General features: G+C 49.4%; 1 protein-coding gene across 3 annotated transcripts in view; it reads right to left on the reverse strand.

Annotated features, from left to right (window-relative positions):
• LOC120393801 (nuclear GTPase SLIP-GC-like) overlaps window positions 1-18,806 on the reverse strand; it is a 303,315-nt gene that overhangs the window by 82,349 nt on the left and 202,160 nt on the right. Inside the window, exon 1 of one of the 3 annotated variants that reach the window (XM_039518288.1) lies at window positions 11,727-11,814. The exons of 1 other annotated variant lie outside the window; for it this stretch is intronic. The gene's annotated coding sequence lies outside the window, so the exon portion shown is untranslated. Of the gene's footprint in view, window positions 1-6,605; window positions 6,700-11,726; window positions 11,815-18,806 lie in introns of those variants that run through there. One more of the 3 variants, XM_039518290.1, reaches the window with a different exon arrangement.

Consider the following 18,806-nt stretch of genomic DNA (forward strand, 5'->3'; position numbering starts at 1 on the left):
GGGAGATGGGTTGGAAACAAGAGGGAGTGTGGGCTATAATGGCAGAGAGAAAAGAGGGTCAGGGCAAAACTGGGAGGCAAGATCAAACCAGTATCTTAGATGCCTATATACAAATGCGAGAGGTATGGGTAATAAGCAGGAAGAACTGGAAGTGCTAATAAATAAATACAACTATGACATTGTTGGCATCACTGAAACTTGGTGGGATAATACACATGATTGGAATGTTGGTGTGGACGGGTACAGCTTGCTCAGGAAGGACAGACAGGGAAAAAAGGGAGGAGGTGTTCCCTTATATATTAAAGATGTACACACTTGGACTGAGGTGGAGATGGACATAGGAGACGGAAGTGTTGATAGTCTCTGGGTTAGGCTAAAAGGGGTAAAAAACAAGGGTGATGTCATGCTAGGAGTCTACTACAGGCCACCTAACCAGCTGGAAGAGGTGTATGAGGCTTTTTTTAAACAACTAACAAAATCATCCAAAGCCCAAGATTTGGTGGTGATGGGGGACTTCAACTGTCCAGATATATGTTGGGAAAATAACACCGCAGGGCACAGACTATCCAATAAGTTCTTGGACTGCATTGCAGACAACTTTTTATTTCAGAAGGTTGAAAAAGCCACTGGGGGGAAGCTGTTCTAGACTTGATTTTAACAAATAGGGAGGAACTCATTGAGAATTTGAAAGTAGAAGGAAGCTTGGGTGAAAGTGATCATGAAATCATAGAGTTCACAATTCTAAGGAAGGGTAGAAGGGAGTACAGCAAAATAGAGACAATGGATTTCAGGAGGGTGGATTTTGGTAAGCTCAGAGAGCTGATAGGTAAGATCCCATGGGAATCAAGACTGAGGGGAAAAAACAACTGAGGAGAGTTGGCATTTTTTCAAAGGGACACTATTAAGGGCCCATAATCAAGCTATTCCGCTGGGTAGGAAAGATAGAAAATATGACAAAAGACCAGCTTAACCACGAGATCTTGCATGATCTAAAAAATAAAAAGGAGTCTCATAAAAAATGGAAACTAGGACAAATTACAAAGGCTGAATATAGGCAAACAACACAGGAATGCAGGGGCAAGATTAGAAAGGCAAAATGAGCTCAAACTAGCTATGGGAATAAAGGGAAACAAGAAGATTTTTTTATCAATACAAGAAGCAAGAGGAAGACCAAGGACAGGGTAGGCCCACTGCTCAGTGAGGAGGGAGAAACAGTAACAGGAAATTTGGAAATGGCAGAGATGCTTAATGACTTCTTTGTTTCGGTCTTCACTGAGAAGTCTGAAGGAATGCCTAACATAGTGAGTGCTAATGGGAAGGGGGCAGGTTTAGAAGATAAAATAAAAAAAAACAAGTTAAAAATCACTTAGAAAAGTTAGATGCCTGCAAGTCACCAGGGCCTGATGAAATGCATCCTAGAATACTCAAGGAGCTAATAGAGGAGGTATCTGAGCCTCTAGCTATTATCTTTGGAAAATCATGGGAGACGGGAGAGATTCCAGAAGACTGGAAAAGGGCAAATATAGTGCCCATCTATAAAAAGAGAAATAAAAACAACCCAGGAAGCTACAGACCAGTTAGTTTAACTTCTGTGCCAGAGAAGATAATGGAGCAAGTAATTAAGGAAATCATCTGCAAACACTTGGAAGGTGGTAAGGTGATAGGGAATAGCCAGCATGGATTTGTAAAGAACAAATTGTGTAAAACCAATCTGATAGCTTTCTTTGATAGGATAACGAGTCTTGTGGATAAGGGAGAAGCGGTGGATGTGGTATACCTAGACTTTAGTAAGGCATTTGATACGGTCTCACATGATATTCTTATCGATAAACTAGGCAAATACAATTTAGATGGGGCAACTATAAGGTGGGTGCATAACTGGCTGGATAACCGTACTCAGAGAGTAGTTATTAATGGTTCCCAATCCAGCTGGAAAGGTATAACAAGTGGGGTTCCACATGGGTCTGTTTTGGGACCGGCTCTGTTCAATGCCTTCATCAACGACTTAGATGTTAGCATAGAAAGTATGCTTATTAAGTTTGCAGATGATACCAAACTGGGAGGGACTGCAACTGCTTTGGAGGACAGGGTCATAATTCAAAATGATCTGGACAAATTGGAGAAATGGTCTGAGGTAAACAGGATGAAGTTTAATAAAGACAAATGCAAAGTGCTCCACTTAGGAAGGAACAATCAGTTTCACACATACAGAATGGGAACAGACTGTCTAGGAAGGAGTACGGCAGAAAGGGATCTAGGGGTTATAGTGGACCACAAGCTAAATATGAGTCAACAGTGTGATGCTGTTGCAAAAAAAGCAAACGTGATTCTGGGATGCGTTAACAAGTGTGTTGTGAGCAAGACACGAGAAGTCATTCTTCCGCTCTCCTCTGCGCTGGTTAGGCCTCAACTGGAGTATTGTGTCCAGTTCTGGGCACCACATTTCAAGAAAGACGTGGAGAAATTGGAGAGGGTTCAGAGAAGAGCAACAAGAATGATTAAAGGTCTTGAGAACATGACCTATGAAGGAAGGCTGAAAGAATTGGGTTTGTTTAGTTTGGAAAAGAGAAGACTGAGAGGGGACATGATAGCAGTTTTCAGGTATCTAAAAGGGTGTCATCAGGAGGAGGGAGAAAACTTGTTCACCTGAGCCTCTAAGGACAGAACAAGAAGCAATGGGCTTAAACTGCAGCAAGGGAGGTTTAGGTTGGACATTAGGAAAAAGTTCCTAACTGTCAGGGTGGTTAAACACTGGAATAAATTGCCTAGCGAGGTTTTGGAATCTCCATCTCTGGAGATATTTAAGAGTAGGTTAGATAAATGTCTATCAGGGATGGTCTAGACGGTATTTGGTCCTGCCATGAGGGCAGGGGACTGGACTCGATGACCTCTTGAGGTCCCTTCCAGTCCTAGAGTCTATGAATCTATGAAATGCACAAAATGCAGACATTTTGCAGCTGTTTGCCATACTAAGGCAGTCATGAAGCTGACTATTATTACCGACAGTCAAGAGTCATTGTTTCTGTCATCTGCGATGACACAGAGCCGGCCTGGAAAGTGAAACTGAATATTCACAGAAAGACTATTGACTTTAAAATTGACTCAGGAGCAGGTGTGACAGTCATATCAGAAGGGGCTCACAATCACCTTCAGTCCTTCCCAGAGCTGAAGTCACCTAACTAGTCCTAGAGGTATTCTGAACTATATGGACCAGTTAACCACAGAAACAACTTACAAAGTGTTACAAAGGTACAGTGACTAGAGTGAAATCCCTGCAAGCTGCACGGACACTTTTCAAAGACACCATAATAGAGGCCCAACTTAAATGTATACCTCAAATTTAAAAAACACAGTAAAAGAACTAAAAAAGAGCCCCCGTGGCTTAACAACCACGTAAAAGAAGCAGTGAGAGATAAAAAGGCATCTTTTAAAAAGTGGAAGTCAAATCCTAGTGAGGCAAATAGAAAGGAGCATAAACACTGCCAAATTAAGTGCAAGAGTGTAATAAGAAAAGCCAAAGAGGAGTTTGAAGAACGGCTAGCCAAAAACTCCAAAGGTAATAACAAAATGTTTTTTAAGTACATCAGAAGCAGGACGCCTGCTAAACAACCAGAGGGGTCTCTCGATGATCAAGGTGGGGGGCGAGGGATAGCTCAGTGGTTTGAGCATTGGCTTGCTAAACCAAGGGTTGTGAGTTCAATCCTTGAGGGAGCCACTTAGGGATCTGGGGCAAAAATCAGTACTTGGTCCTGCTAGTGAAGGCAGGGGGCTGGACTTGATGACCTTTCAAGGTCCCTTCCAGTTCTAGGAGATTGGTATATCCCCATTTATTTAAAAAAAAAAGATACAAAAGGAGCACTTAAAGACAATAAAGTCATTGCAGAGAAACTAATTGGATTCTTTGCTTCAGTCTTCACAGCTGAGGATGTTAGGGAGATTCCCAAACCTGAGCTGGCTTTTGTAGGTGAAAAATCTGAGGAATTGTCACAGATTGAGGTGTCACTAGAGGAGGTTTTGGAATTAATTGATAAACTCAACATGAACAAGTCACCGGCACCAGATGGCATTCACCCAAGAGTTCTGAAAGAACTCAAATGTGAAGTTGGACCTATTAACTATGGTTTGTAACCTGTCCTTTAAATCAGCTTCTGTACCCAATGACTGGAAGATAGCTAATGTAACGCCAATATTTAAAAAGGGCTCTAGAGGTGATCCCGGCAATTACAGCCCAGTAAGTCTAATGTCAGTACCAGGCAAATTAGTTGAAACAATAGTAAAGAATAAAATTGTCAGGCAAAAGTGAACATGGTTTCTGTAAAGGAAATTGTGTCTTACTAATCTATTAGAGATCTTTGAAGGGGTCAACGAACATGTGGACAAGGGGGATCCAGGGGACATAGTGTACTTAGATTTCCAGAAAGCCTTTGACAAGGTCCCTCACCAACGGCTCTTACGTAAATTAAGTTGTCATGAGATAAAAGGGAAGGTCCTTTCATGGATTGAGAACTGGTTAAAAGACAGGGAACAAAGGGTAGGAATTAATGGTAAATTTTTAGAATGGAGAGGGGTAACTAGTGGTGTTCCCCAAGGGTCAGTCCTAGGACTAATCCTACTCAACTTATTCCTAAGTGATCTGGAGAAAGGGTAAAAAGTGAGGTGGCAAAGTTTGCAGACGATACTAAACTGTTCAAGATAGTTAAGACCAAACCAAACTGTGAAGAACTTCAAAAGATCTCACAAAGCTAAGTGATTGGGCAACAAAATGGCAAATGAAATTTAATATGGATAAATATAAAGTAATGCACATTGCAAAAAATAACCCCAACTATACATACAGTATGATGGGGGCTAATTTAGCTACAGCTAATCAGGAAAAAGATCTTGGAGTCATTGTGGATAGTTCTCTGAAGACATCTACGCAGTGTGCAGAGGCAGTCAAAAAAGCAAACAGGATGTTAGGAATCATTAAAAAGGGGATAGAGAATAAGATGGAGAATATCTTATTGCCCTTCTATAAATTCATGGTACGCCCACATCTTGAATACTGTGTACAGATGTGGTCTCCTCATCTCAAAAAAGATATACTGGCATTAGAAAAGGTTCAGAGAAGGGCAACTAAAATGATTAGGGGTTTAGAGAGGATCCCATATGAGGAGAGATTAAAGAGGCTAGGACTTTTCAGCTTGGAAAAGGGGGGATATGATAGAGGTATATAAAATCAAGAGAGTGATGTGGAGAAAATGAATAAGGAAAAGTTATTTACTTGTTCCCATAATATAAGAACTAGGGGCGACCAAATGAAATTAATAGGCAGCAGGTTTAAAATGAATAAAAGGAAGTTCTTCACAAAGTGCACAGTCAGCTTGTGGAACTCCTTACCTGAGGAGGTTGTGAAGGCTAAGACTATAATAGGGTATAAAAGAGAACTGGATAAATTCATGGAAGTTAAGTCCATTAATGGCTATTAGCCAGGATGGATAAGGAATGGTGTCCCTAGTCTCTGTCAGAGGATGGAGATGGATGGCAGGAGAGGAATCATCTGTTAGGTTCGCTCCCTCTGGGGCGCCTGGCATTGGCCACTGTCAGTGGACAGGATACTGGACTGCATGGACCTTTGGTCTGACCCAGTACGGCCATTCTTATGTTCTTATAAAGACATGTGATCAAATACCAACAAACTTCTCAGTGGCAGAGTTGTAGTTATGATGGGCCTAGTGAGAAAGGTGGAAGAACTCTATGGAGTATTTACTGCTATTGGACTTTTGAAAGGAGATTCAGTACCAATAACCTTGAGAGACAATGCTGAACCATGTAGAATAGCAACACTTCTACAAGACAGACCTTGAAAGAGACTAGCTGCAGACTTGTAGAATTCAGAGTATATCATTATCTGTTTGTAGCGGACTGAAATGCACTTTGCTCCCTTTGGTATTCCAGAACAACTAGTGATGGCAATGAACCAAAATTCACCGCAACAGTAAGTCAGTCCAAATGAAATATGATTTTGGTTATATTAGTAGCAGCCCACATTCCCTACAAGCAAGTGGTCGAGGCTGAGACAGCTGAGAAAATCCAACAGCAGTAGGAAGAAATAAGTTGTCTTCTGTGCTAGCCATCAACACCAATATGGATATAGTCCAGCACAACAACTGATGAGAAAACAATTCAGAACTGCTGTTCCAACTGGGGGAAAGGTTCTACCTCCAGAATGGCCAGACATGAAACAAATAGCCAAATCAGATTTTAAAAAAAGCAAAAGGAGCTTACAAACACTTTTATAACAGATGTCACTGTTACAGAACTGACGGATCTAGAACCTGGCGCCCATGTTTGTGTCAAACATTGAGGGTGACAGCTTGGGAGTGCTGATTGACCTGGTCCTCTCAGACGTGCTCTGTTAATGTGTGTGTGTGTGTATATTCGTCTGATTCTGGGGCTGGAAGAACCCAGCCCTGGGAACATAGGTCCTGCAGGATAGCTCCACTGAGAGGGAACTTGCAGAAGGGAGTAGAGCTCCATATGAGAACACAAGTGACACAAGCAGAACATTGATAGAATTACAGAACCCCACCCCCCAGAAGAGTAACACTAATAAATGAGCGTACCCCAAAGTAACAGGCAAATCTGGTAACAAATTGGTGGAGGAACGCGGGCAGCACGTCACCCTAATCACATGGTACTTGTTGAGTAGTTGCTGTGGAGTGGGGAAACTGAGGCACGGACCTGAGCAAACTGTCTCTTCCTTTTTCAGGCTATGCTCCTTTAGCGAGGTCCCTCTCTCATAGACTATTTGGGAACGTCTTGTAATTTTTAAGGTAAGAATCATGCTTAGAATAACAGTAGAACTGTGCAATAAGGAGTTGCGCCTTAAAAGTAAAGATTTTAGAGCAATACTGTGACTGTGTGTTTGCTGCCTGGGTGTTATTTTATGCATGTCTGGACGTGCTTGAAATGATGAAGGGAAGGCGGGAAGTGGAGCTGGAGAAAAAGCAGTTACAACAGCGTTTGAACAAATGGGAGACAGATGGGTGGGAATTTATAGCAGAAAAGCTTAAAATGGTGACTGTACTTAGAAATATGCAAGACAAGGCCAGCAGGAATGCAGAACAGTATAGGAAAGAGTTAACACACAAACAGATTTTGTTAGACGAAGCAAGAGCAGCAACTCGCTTTCTTGTAGATGAGACTAAGGCAGCAGCAGGCCAGCAGAAGTGTGAGGCAGCGATTAGTAAATTGTGTGCCCAACTTAGCACCCATAAGGGGGTGGTAGTGGCTGTAAGGTTGAGAGAGGATTGCGATTTGGAGCCCCCTGGAAAAAAGAAATAACCTCTGATGCTGACCCCAAAAACCCATTCAACCCAGATTGGCCACACATGCATAATGTTGCCCCTGTTTCCACAAGGGAGGTTAAGCACATAGTTGCAGAAGCCGATCTTCCCACAACGGAGCTGGTCACAGACGTAGTAAGATGGTCTCCTAGTCAGGCCAAGGCTATTGCTGAGAGACTGGGGCCACTGAACCGTGACACTGCCGTGGCATGGCTGGCTCGCATTTGGCAAATGTACCCTTCAGCTGATGGCATGGGCTTAACCCAATTGGCTCAGTTAAGCCCCTCTCCTTGTGATGCAGGTGCTCTAGACATAGGCATAGGTCCTTGGGAGCTGACTGCCACTAGACCCCAGGAATGTATGATAAGTGCTCTTAAAATATTACTGCCCGCTTCTTCCCTCAAGAAACTATATACAGACATCCCCCAACTTACGCAATCATTACATTCCGGAAAGCCTTGTGTATCTCAATTTTGCATATTTTGGAAACGTATGCCCATACATTACGCAAAAATTTCCACAACTCGAAAATCCTATTTCTGGCTTATGAAACTTTTTCTGTAAGTGTGAATTTGTGTAAGCTGGCTCTTGCATAACCCGAGGAGCATCTGTATAATGGAAGAGCAGAAACCAAGAGAAGCCCCAGAAGCTTACCTAATTTGAAAAAAGATGCTGGCAGCTCTCTCTGATTCATTACCCCAGACAGAAGAGAATGGGATTATCACTTTCCAGTATCAGGGACCCAAATTAGTACAAAGCACCTATGCAGGACTAAATTCTCAGACAAAAATGACCATGGGGGCTGTGAACATAGGACACCTAGCCTGGAATGAACTAGTGGCAAAAATCAAACAGGCAGGGGATTTGCTGCCAGACACTGGCGTCTTAAAAAGACAAATCAGCAAAAAGAGTACCTCAGAGGCAATATAGGCTATCACATTTGTGAAGAATGGTCCTCACTCTGCCAGTCGGCCTCCCAATGATAACTCCCTACCTCCCACAACCCGGGGCAGCACTGACCCAAGGAGACCCTTAGGAACATGATTTGTGTCCTGGAGGAGGTCAGACCACAGGATCGTAGTGCTCCCTCCTGATTTATGAAAATGCTTGTTGAAGTCACTGCTTTAGAACATGGGGCTCCACATGAGCCTCCATGCCTTGTTCAGGAAGCATGAGACACATTTTCAACATTGCAAAAATATGCCAGGATTTTCTCTCTATTGTCCCAGGGGAAGAATTCCAGTGCTGCCCTGGAGCAGCCCAGGCGCAGCTCTCAGCAGCATTTCCAGTAGATGGGCTGGGTACACAGGAGCAGAAACAAAAGCAGAAGAAAACAGAGTGTAGCCTCCTTTGCTCAGGCAACCATCCAAACAAACAGTGAAACAGGAAGGGGAGAAGATTTGCATTCCAGCAGGGTGGCTGGTAACACCACACTTGTTAGAACCTGAAATGTTCTATATGCAAAGTCACTGTTGTCTGCAGCTGTGGCAGAAGAACAGAAAGAAAGGAACTGAAAGAGAGAAAAGCAAGAAATGGCAATGCCTTTAAGATGAGCAACTGCCAGATCTCATTCCCATTGACTTTAGAGTGTGCAGAATCTGGCCCTGAGATTTTTTATTTTAGACACAGTGGTGGCAGATGACAGAACAAGGAGCAATGGTCTCAAATTGCAGTGAGGGAGGTCTAGGTTGGATATTAGGAAACACTATTTCACTAGTAGGGTGGTGAAGAACTGGAATGGGTTCCCTAGGGAGGTGGTGGAATCTCCATCCTTAGAGGTTTTTAAGGCCCAGCTTGACAAAGCCCTGGCTGGGATGATTGAATTGGGGATAGGTCCTGCTCTGAGTAGAGGGTGGGACTAGATACCTCCTGAAGTCTCTTCCAACCCTAATCTTTTATGAGTCACAAAGCAAGAAACAAACAAACAAAAATTAAAACTAAATATGAAAAAAACACCTTGCTCTCATAATGTGGTGTGATAAAGATACTGATAGGGAAAATATCCCCCCACCCCGCTTATAGGCCCAGAATTTTGAGTGTACCTTAACCCCCTCTTGCCTCGCAGGCCCAAGGCCTGTAGCTAGAACAATTGCTATGTAAGAGCAAAAGATTTAAACTTCTGCTAAACTTGTTTATCTGTACAAGGGGCACTGGAGAAGCAGGAAACCAGGAAAAGGGGAACTAGGGAGAGAGACAAAAGAGGGCCCATATGTGCCAGCTCAGCTTGTGACAATTAGAATGTGGCAAGAGCCTTTGCACAATGTAACCGCAAGGTAGGGGTCGTTAAGACAGTCAGACCACCAACTTGACTGCCAAGGAACAATAACAGGAAAAACCTAAAATGGAAAATAGTGAGATGGCTTGCTTGTTTGCAAAATATTAATCCCAAATAAGGCAATGTATCGAATTATAGTTTGTGGTTTTAGCCTTTATAAGCTTGATGAAATTTGTAAAGGGTAGAGCAGTGTGGGGCCATGCTCACTCTCCCTGCATATATGCTTGTATGAAATAAAGGTGTGTCAGGCTGTCTGATCTAAAATCAACCATGTGGTAAATTTTCCACAACAATACTTTACAAACATATCTTGTATAGAAATACAGGGGTCTCATCCTATTTGCATTGAAGTCAATGAAAAGGCTCCCTAAGGGTGAAGAATGAGACCCATTGTGTGTGTGTCATCATGTATACATAGGTTTTAGAAAGGATGCAAATTTTAGCTTTTAAAAGAAACCACGTTAAACCCATAACTATGGTTCATCCCTACCCCATGCTGCTCATACTCATGGGCACTAATAATACTGTCAGGTCTGACCCACAGCAAACCAGCAATGACTACCGGGCTCTGGAAGCTAGGGTGAAGGGACCAGGGGCTTAGGTTCTGTTCCTATCAGGGGCGGCTCCAGGCCCCAGCACACCAAGTGCATGCCTGGGGTGGCATGCCACAGGGGGCGCTCTGCCATTTGCCGGGAGGGCGGCAGGCAGGCCGCCTTCGGAGGCCTGCCTGCGGAGTGTCCGCTGGTCCCGCGGCTTCGATGGAGCCTCGGGACCACGGACCCTCCACAGGCACACCTGCGGGAGGTCCACCAGAGCCGCGGGACCGGCGACCGGCAGAGCGCCCCCCGCGACATGCCGCCGTGCTTGGGGCGGCGAAATGTCTAGAGCTGCCCCTGGTTCTTATCCATCCCGTTGGTTGAGGGTAAAGGCTCAGGCAGGGACATGTGCCTCCTGGAGATGAATGCATCGCTGTGCAGATGGTGTCCACGAGAGGGCTTTGGCTCCCTCAACTATGGGATGCTGTGGTCTGCTAGGAAGAGATTGGGTCCACCTGACCAAGATGGGGAAGAGCATCTTGAGTCTCTGACTTGCCAACCTAGTGAGCAGGGCTTCAAACTGGGCTCAAAGGAGGCAGGTGACAAAACACCACAAGTAAGTATTAAAAAGAGGCGACTTTAACAGAGGGTTAGATTTTGGGAGGGACATGGAAAATTATAATAGGGTCATAGAAACTACAAGAGGGAAATCAATGGAGGAATCTGATCAGTATCTTAGATATCTATACACGAATGATGGGGAATAAACAGAAAGAACTGGAAGTATTGGTACATCAGCTAAAGTATTATTTAATTGGCATCACAGAGACTTGGTGGGATAAGACTCATGACTGGAATGTTGGTATAGAGAGGCATGGTTTGTTCAGGCAGGACAGGCAGGGTACAAACAGAGGAGGGGTTGCAATGTACATCAAGAATATATATACAGATTCTGAGGTCCAGAAAGAGGTGGGAGGCAGATGAGTTGACAGTCTCTGGGTAAAGATGAAAGGAGTAAAAACTAGGGATGATGTCACAGTCGGCCTCCTACAATAGGCCACCAAATCAGAAGGTGGTAGATGAGGCATTTCTAGAACAAACAACAGAAATATCCAAAACATAAGCCCTGGTACTAATGGGGGACTTTAACTACCTAGATATCTGACCAGTACGTTCTTGGGATGTACTGGGGACAATGTTTTGTTCCAAGAATTGGAGGAAGTAACGGGGAGCCATTTTAGACGATTCTGACTAACAGGGCAGAATTGTTTGCGACTCTGAAGATGGAAAGCAATTTGGGTGATACTGATCATGGAATGATAGAATTCATGACTGAAAGGAAAGGAAGGAGTGAGAGTCACAGAATAAGGCCATGGAATTAAAATAGCAGACTTTAACAGAGAATTGGTAAGTAAGTGTTACCAACTCATCCAGGATTCTCCCAAGGGCTTAACCTTTGGTGGTGGAGTGGCTGACTATACAGAGTCGAAGTCTTCTTTGAAACCTTCATTTAACAGCAGAGGGCATTCATACAGTCATTTCCCCGACTATAAGACAGCTATCCGTAATAGTCAATACAAGTCTTACCTTTCAATAACTGGGGAGCTCAGTGGGTTGAGATGGATTCACCGTCCAGATTTTTCTTTCTCAGGCTGATCCTTTTTCCTCCGCCTCATTCAGCTCCTCCCTTAACATAAGGTTTCCTATGACACTTCCTAGAATACTACTTAACCCTTTCCCAACTGCTTGAGAGAGAGAGAAGAAAAGAAAGAAAACTTAAGAACATCCAGTTCTACAGTGACTGTGGTACAGCAGGTAAAAACACAGTTAACAGTCAGTCCTGTAATCAGTGCATCAGAGCAGGTAAAACATAGAACACTCAATTCAGCAGTCAGTGTGGCAGGGCAAGTCACATGGACTCAAAGGGTTAACTTTCAGCTCTGAAAGCAGCAACCAGCAACCTTAGCTGTGCAAGCAGCAAGGGCAGCTCTGCTCCAGATGTTCTAGAGGAGGAGACATAAGAGAATTCTCTCTGCTCCTGTTATTGTAGGACCTTACTGGGAGCTTATGGAGAGAAAACCTCAGGGAAAAAGGAGTTCAGGAGAGCTGGCAGTCTCAAGGAGACTGAAAATAAAAAGGAATCCTACAAAAGGAAACATGGACAAATTGCTAGGGAGGAGTACAAAAGAATAGCACAAGAACGTAGAAACAAAATCAGAAACGTTAAGGCACAAAATGAGTTAAATAGCAAGGAACACAAAAGGGAACAAGAAGAGATTCTTTAAATATATTAGGAGCAAAGAGAATGACAAAGCAAAGTGTAGTGTATGGGAGATTTTGGCAAAGCACTATGGCTTATTGTTAAAAGCGGCCTAGTCAGCAGTCTCAGCTTGACCAAGACAGGAGGGGAGGGGGTTTTGGGTGCCTCAGAAAGGGCAGCTTGACCCCGCGTCCTTCCTGATAAGAATTGTGTTGAAGTTGCTGATATATGCATTTTAAAAGAGCAGGATGTGCCCCAGGAATGTCTATTGGGGCCTCAAGGCTGCAAACTTTGGAAAAACTGGCACCTGGTTAATCAATAATCAGGAGGAACCTCTTGCTTGACCATTGAAACTGCTTAGTTAACAAGTTTTCTTTAAGGGACATGTCAGTCTATTACTAAAGTATAAATAAGGGGAAAAGGTTTGAGATAGTTGGACTCTCTTTGGACTCTCCCTCTGGATACATCTTGCGGTCCCCACCGGCAGACACAAGATTTGGCCACCGGAAGGCTGCTGCTGTGTCACTCGAGAGCCACACTCAGCTTTGGTAATTATCAAGGGTTGAAGGTGTTTTACTAATCTTGTTGTGGATGTGTGCAAGTGCTTGAGACTAAGTAAAAGACGGTTACTCACCTGTAGTAACTGTTGTTCTTCGAGATGTGTTGCTCCAATCCATTCCAGTTAGGTGTGCGCGCCGCGCGCGTGCATCTCGAACTTTTACCCTAGCAACCCCGGGCGGGCCGCTGGCGCCCCTGGAGTGGCGCTGCTATGGCGCTAAATATATACCTCAGCCGGCCCGTCCGCTCCTCAGTTCCTTCTTGCCGGCTACTCCGACAGTGGGGACGGAGGGCGGGTCTGGAATGGATTGGAGCAACACATCTCGAAGAACAACAGTTAATACAGGTGAGTAACCGTCTTTTCTTCTTCGGTGATTGCTCCAATGCATTCCAGTTAGGTGATTCCCAAGCCTTACCTAGGCGGTGGGGTCGGAGTGAGACGTGGAGGAGTGTAATACCGCAGAGCCGAAGGCTGCGTCGTCTCGAGACTGCTGCACCAACGCGTAGTGGGAGGCGAAGGTGTGGACTGAAGACCAGGTGGCCGCTCGACAGATGTCCTGGAGCGGAACATTGGCCAGGAAGGCGGCCGACGAGGCGTGCGCCCTTGTCGAGTGAGCAGTGAGGCGGCATGGCGGCACGCGAGCAAGCTCGTAACAGGTCCGAATACACGCAGTGACCCAGGACGAAATTCTCTGGGAGGAGACCGGCTCACCCTTCATGCGGTCGGCGACGGCGACAAACAACTGGGTCGAACGCCGGAAAGGCTTCGTCCGCTCAATGTAAAAGGCAAGCGCCCTGCGGACGTCCAGGGTGTGAAGCTGTTGTTCCCAAGGCGAGGCATGCGGCTTCGGGAAGAAGACCGGGAGGAAGATCTCCTGGTTGAGGTGGAAGGCCGATACCACCTTAGGGAGGAAGGCCGGATGTGGCCGAAGCTGTACCTTGTCTGCATGGAAGACGGTGTAAGGTGGGCCCACCGTTAGTGCTCGAAGCTCAGAAACTCGTCTCGCGGATGTGATGGCGACGAGGAAAGCTGTCTTCCAGGAGAGGTAGAGTAGCGAACACGTGGCCAAGGGCTCGAAGGGGGGACCCATCAGTTTGGCCAGGACGAGGTTCAAATCCCAGGTCGGGGCAGGACGCCGCACCGGCGGGTACAAGTGGTCCAAGCCTTTAAGGAAGCGGGAAACCATCTGGTTGGAGAAGATGGACCGACCTTCCAGCGATGGACGAAAGGCAGACACTGCTGCCAGGTGAACCTTCAATGAGGAGACTGCAAGACCTTGCTCCTTAAGGTACCAAAGGTAGTCGAGGATGGTAGGTACCGGAACTACGAATGGATTCAGAGATCGCTGATCGCACCAAAGCGCGAACCTCTTCCACTTCGCGAGGTAAGTGGAGCGAGTGGAAGGCTTTCGACTTTCAAGGAGGACTTGCTGAACTGCCGCGGAACAGCCCCTCTCTGCGTGGGTCAACCACTCAGGTACCAAGCTGTAAGATGGAGGGACTGCAGGTTCGGATGGCGGAGTCTGCCGAAGTCCTGGGTGATGAGGTCCGGCCACAACGGGAGGGGGATGGGGTCCCGAACGGAGAGCTCGAGCAGCAGGGTGTACCAGTGCTGCCTCGGCCAGGCCGGCGCTATGAGAATGACGTGGGCTCTGTCCCTCCGAAGCTTCAGGAGCACTCGGTGCACGAGCGGAACTGGAGGGAAGGCGTAGAGGAGGCGATCCGTCCAGGGGTAGAGAAAGGCGTCGGACAGGGAGCCTGGCGAGCGACCCTGGAATGAACAAAACCGGTGGCACTTCCTGTTCTCCCTGGAGGCGAATAGGTCTATCTGGGGAAACCCCCACCTCCGGAAGATTGTGTGGGCGACATCTGGACGGAGGGACCACTCGTGTGAGAGGAACGACCTGCTGAGCCGGTCGGCCAGCGTGTTCTGCACTCCCGGAAGAAAGGACGCTTGTAGGTGAATGGAGTGGGTCACGCAGAAGTCCCACAGGAGCATCGCCTCCCTGCAGAGGGGGGAAGAGCGCGCTCCGCCCTGCTTGTTCACGTAGAACATTGCTGTCGTATTGTCCGTGAATACTGTCACACATCGGCCTTGCAGATGGGGGCAGAAAGTTTGGCAGGCTAGACGGATCGCTCGCAGCTCGCGGACATTGATATGCAGGGTGAGCTCCTGGGTCGACCAGAGGCCTTGGGTGTGGAGATCGCCCAGGTGGGCCCCCCAACCGAGTGCCGAGGCGTCCGTGGTGAGCGTGGCGGACGGGCGCGGAGGGTGGAACGGGATCCCGGCACACACGATCTCCGGGTCGAGCCACCATCGGAGGGACTCGAGGGTCGCTCTGGAGACCGTCACCACCATCTCGAGCGGGTACACCGACGCCAGCCAGGACTGGAACGGGCGGAGGTGGAGCCACGCGTCTGTGATCACATACGTGCAAGCCGCCATGTGGCCCAGGAGGCGGAGGCAGGAGCGCACCGTCGTGGTCGGGAAGGTGACTAGGTCCATGATGAGAGTGACCATCGTTTGATGGCGGGCACGAGGGAGACAGGCCCTGGCTATGGTGGAGTCGAGGACCGCTCCGATGAACTCCACGCGCTGAGAAGGGATCAAAGTGGACTTCTCGACGTTGATGAGGAGGCCGAGCCGCCTGAAGAGGGACCGGATCTCTGCCATCTGGCCCATCACGAGTTGTCGAGATTGTCCGCGAACCAGCCAGTCGTCTAGATACGGGTACACGTGGATCTGACGACGGCGGAGGGCTGCGGCGACCACCGCCATGCATTTGGTAAAGACCCGGCGCGGTGGAGAGACCGAATGGCAACACCGCAAACTGGTAGTGGGCGTTGCCGACCACAAATTGGAGGTAACGTCGATGAGGAGGATAGATGGCGACATGGAAGTAAGCGTCCTTCATGTCGAGGGCGGCAAACCAATCTCCCGGATCCAGGGAGGGAATGATGGTCCCAAGGTGACCATATGAAACTTGGGCTTGAGCAGGAACTTGTTCAGCTCGCGAAGGTCCAGGATAGGACGTAGCCCGCCTTTCGCTTTGGGGATAAGGAAATAACGGGAGTAGAATCCCCTGCCCCGCCTGTCTTGAGGCACTGCTTCTATGGCACCCACGCTCAGAGTCTGGACCTCTTGTAAGAGGACTTGCTCGTGAGAGGGGTCCCTGAAGAGGGACAGGGAGGGTGGGTGGGACGGCGGGGGCGAAACAAATTGAAGGCGGTATCCCGACTGGACTGTTTGCAGCACCCAGCTGTCCGATGTCAAATGGGACCACACCGAAAAGAAATGGGAAAGGCGGTTGTAAAATAATGGGGAAGGATCCGGTAGGGAGAGAGATGGGCCGTCCTCGGCGTCCCATCAAAAGCGGACTTGGCCCCTGGGAGCCTTGGACGAGGCCTGCCCTGGTTCTGCTGATTGCCCGACAGGCGGCGGCGGTTCTGGGCGATCGCCGGCTAGCATCGGCCGATAGCGCTGTTGGTAGCGGGAGGTTGCGGCGGAAGGGTCTGCGTTGTGTCGCCGGCGTGTGCATCCCGGCGTGCGGATGGCGTCGACCGTCCTTCAGGGTCTGGATCCGAGAATCCGTCTTTTCGGAAAACAGACCCTGGGTGTCGAAAGGAGGTCCTGAGAGTATACTGCACCTCCGGCGGCAGGGTGGAGGATTGCAGCCAGGAGATGCGCCTCATCGTCACGCCAGATGCCAAGGTCCGAGCCCCGGAGTCCGCGGCGTCGAGGGCGGCCGTGATAGAGGACCTGGAGGACTTTTTTCCCTCCAACAAGGCCGAGAACTCCTGGCGAGATGTTGATGGCAGGAGCTCTGTGAACTTCGCCAGGGACGTCAGGATGTCAAAGACGTACCTGGCGAGAAGGACCATAATGTTCGCAATCCGCATTTGTAAGCCCCCTGCGGAGTAGACCTTACGGCCGAGCAGGTCCATGCGTCGGGCGTCCTTGGATTTGGGCGCTGGGGCAGGTTGGCCGTGTCTCTCACGGTCGTTAATGGATTGAACGACCAGGGAGTCCGGGGTAGGGTGGGAGTAGAGGTACTCATAGCCCGTTGGGGGGGCTAAGTACTTACGCTCGACCCCGCGTGCTGTAGGTTGAATGGAAGCGGGGGTCTGCCAGAGCGTAGTGGCGTTTTTTTGAATTGTCCGCACGAAGGACAATGCCACTCGGACGGGAGTGTCCGCGCCCACCACATTGGTGATCGGGTCCTCATCCTCTTGGACCTCCGCGACGGGGAGACCCATGGCCGCCGCCACTCGGCGAAGCAGGTCCTGGAAGGCCCGAAGGTCAATGGGCGGGGGCTCGTTGGCCACAGCACCTGCCACCGCCTCATCCGGCGAGGACGATGAAGAGATGCCCTGCCCGATTGGTTCTGGCACCGGGGCTGGTGGTTGAGCCTCCGCTTTGTCGTGCGGAGTGGCTGATTGGCGGTCCGTAGGAGCGGAGGGCTCGTGCGGAGGAGAGGGAGGCGGCCGGCTAACTGTCGCCTCGGGGACCCTGGTCCCGGTGGTCCCATCCCGCAAAGGAAAAGGGGTGCCCTGCGCCTCATGATGCGCCCAGGGGACCCAGTAGCCCCACTGCTCATGATGGAGTCCTTGCGGGGTCGGCAACTGGTGGGCGGTATCATCTGCACCGGAGGCCACCGATGCTGGGCGGGATGGCCAAGGCGGTGCCGAGGCGCCGAGGGATTGAACCGCTGAGGACGGGAGTCCCTCCGCCGACGGAGCCGAGGGTCGATATGAGTAGCGCCGGCTGGACGGCGATCGTGACCGTCGGCCACCGCGGTGCCGTGAGCTCGACCGGCGCCGGGAGCTCGACCGGGACCGGGATCTGCGGTGCCGGGAATGACTTCGCGAGTCGCGGTGTCGTGAACGGTGCCGGGATGGAGATCTCCGGCGGTACCGTCGGTACGGTGACCTGGACCTGGATCGGTGCCGGGAGTACGACCGGTACCGAGATTGAGAACGGTACCGGGACTCAGACCGGCGGCGGGATGGTGCCCGGTGCCGGGATGAGGAGCGGCGTCGGGATGGTGCTCGGTGCCGAGATGAGGAGCGGCGTCGAGATCCCGAACGACGGGACGGCGACCTGCGCCGGGACCGGGATCGGGACCGGGACCGCCTTCCGTGCCGCTCATCCAGAGAGGGCGGCCGTGTCATTTTGGCCGGTTTCCCCACTGATGCCACAGCCCGCACCGGCGGTGCCGGGGGCTGGAGGCTCGGTGCCTCTATGAGCCGGATTAGCTCACGCGTGGAGGAGAACGTCTCCGGCGTTGACGGCAGCCTTGGCTCCACCACGGTCGGTGCCGGGGAGCGCGGCGATGCCGGACTCGATGGCGCTTGCGGTGCCGGAGTCGAGGGCCCAGGGCACGCTTTACGCACGGCCGCAGCCACTCTCGCGGCGTCCTCCGTGCGGGCTTTTGCCACTGCTTTCGCCAGCTGCTGACTCTCTGAAGGTGAAAGCGAGCGGCGCCGGGTCTTCTTGGCCGCCGGCTTAGGTACCGGGGCCGCAGTGCCGGAACGGCTCGGTGCCGCGGGTGCACTCTGCACCGATGAAGCCCTCGGTGCCGGCGCGGGCGGTGCCGGGGGTTGGAGGGACGCCTCCATAAGGAGCTGTTTGAGGCGAATGTCTCGCTCCTTACGGGTCCGCGGCTTGAAAGCCGAGCAGATAGCGCACTTGTCCGTGCGGTGTCCTTCGCCCAGGCAACGGAGGCAAGAGCCGTGAGGGTCACCAACCGGCATAGGCCTCTGGCACGCTGCACAGGGCTTAAAGCCCGGTGCCTTGGGCATGAGCCCGCACCGGGGAAGGGAAGGGAGGAAATACCCCCCTTATCCTT

The sequence above is a fragment of the Mauremys reevesii genome, unplaced genomic scaffold (assembly GCF_016161935.1).
Source record: "Mauremys reevesii isolate NIE-2019 unplaced genomic scaffold, ASM1616193v1 Contig31, whole genome shotgun sequence".
Classification (NCBI taxonomy): domain Eukaryota; kingdom Metazoa; phylum Chordata; order Testudines; family Geoemydidae; genus Mauremys; species Mauremys reevesii.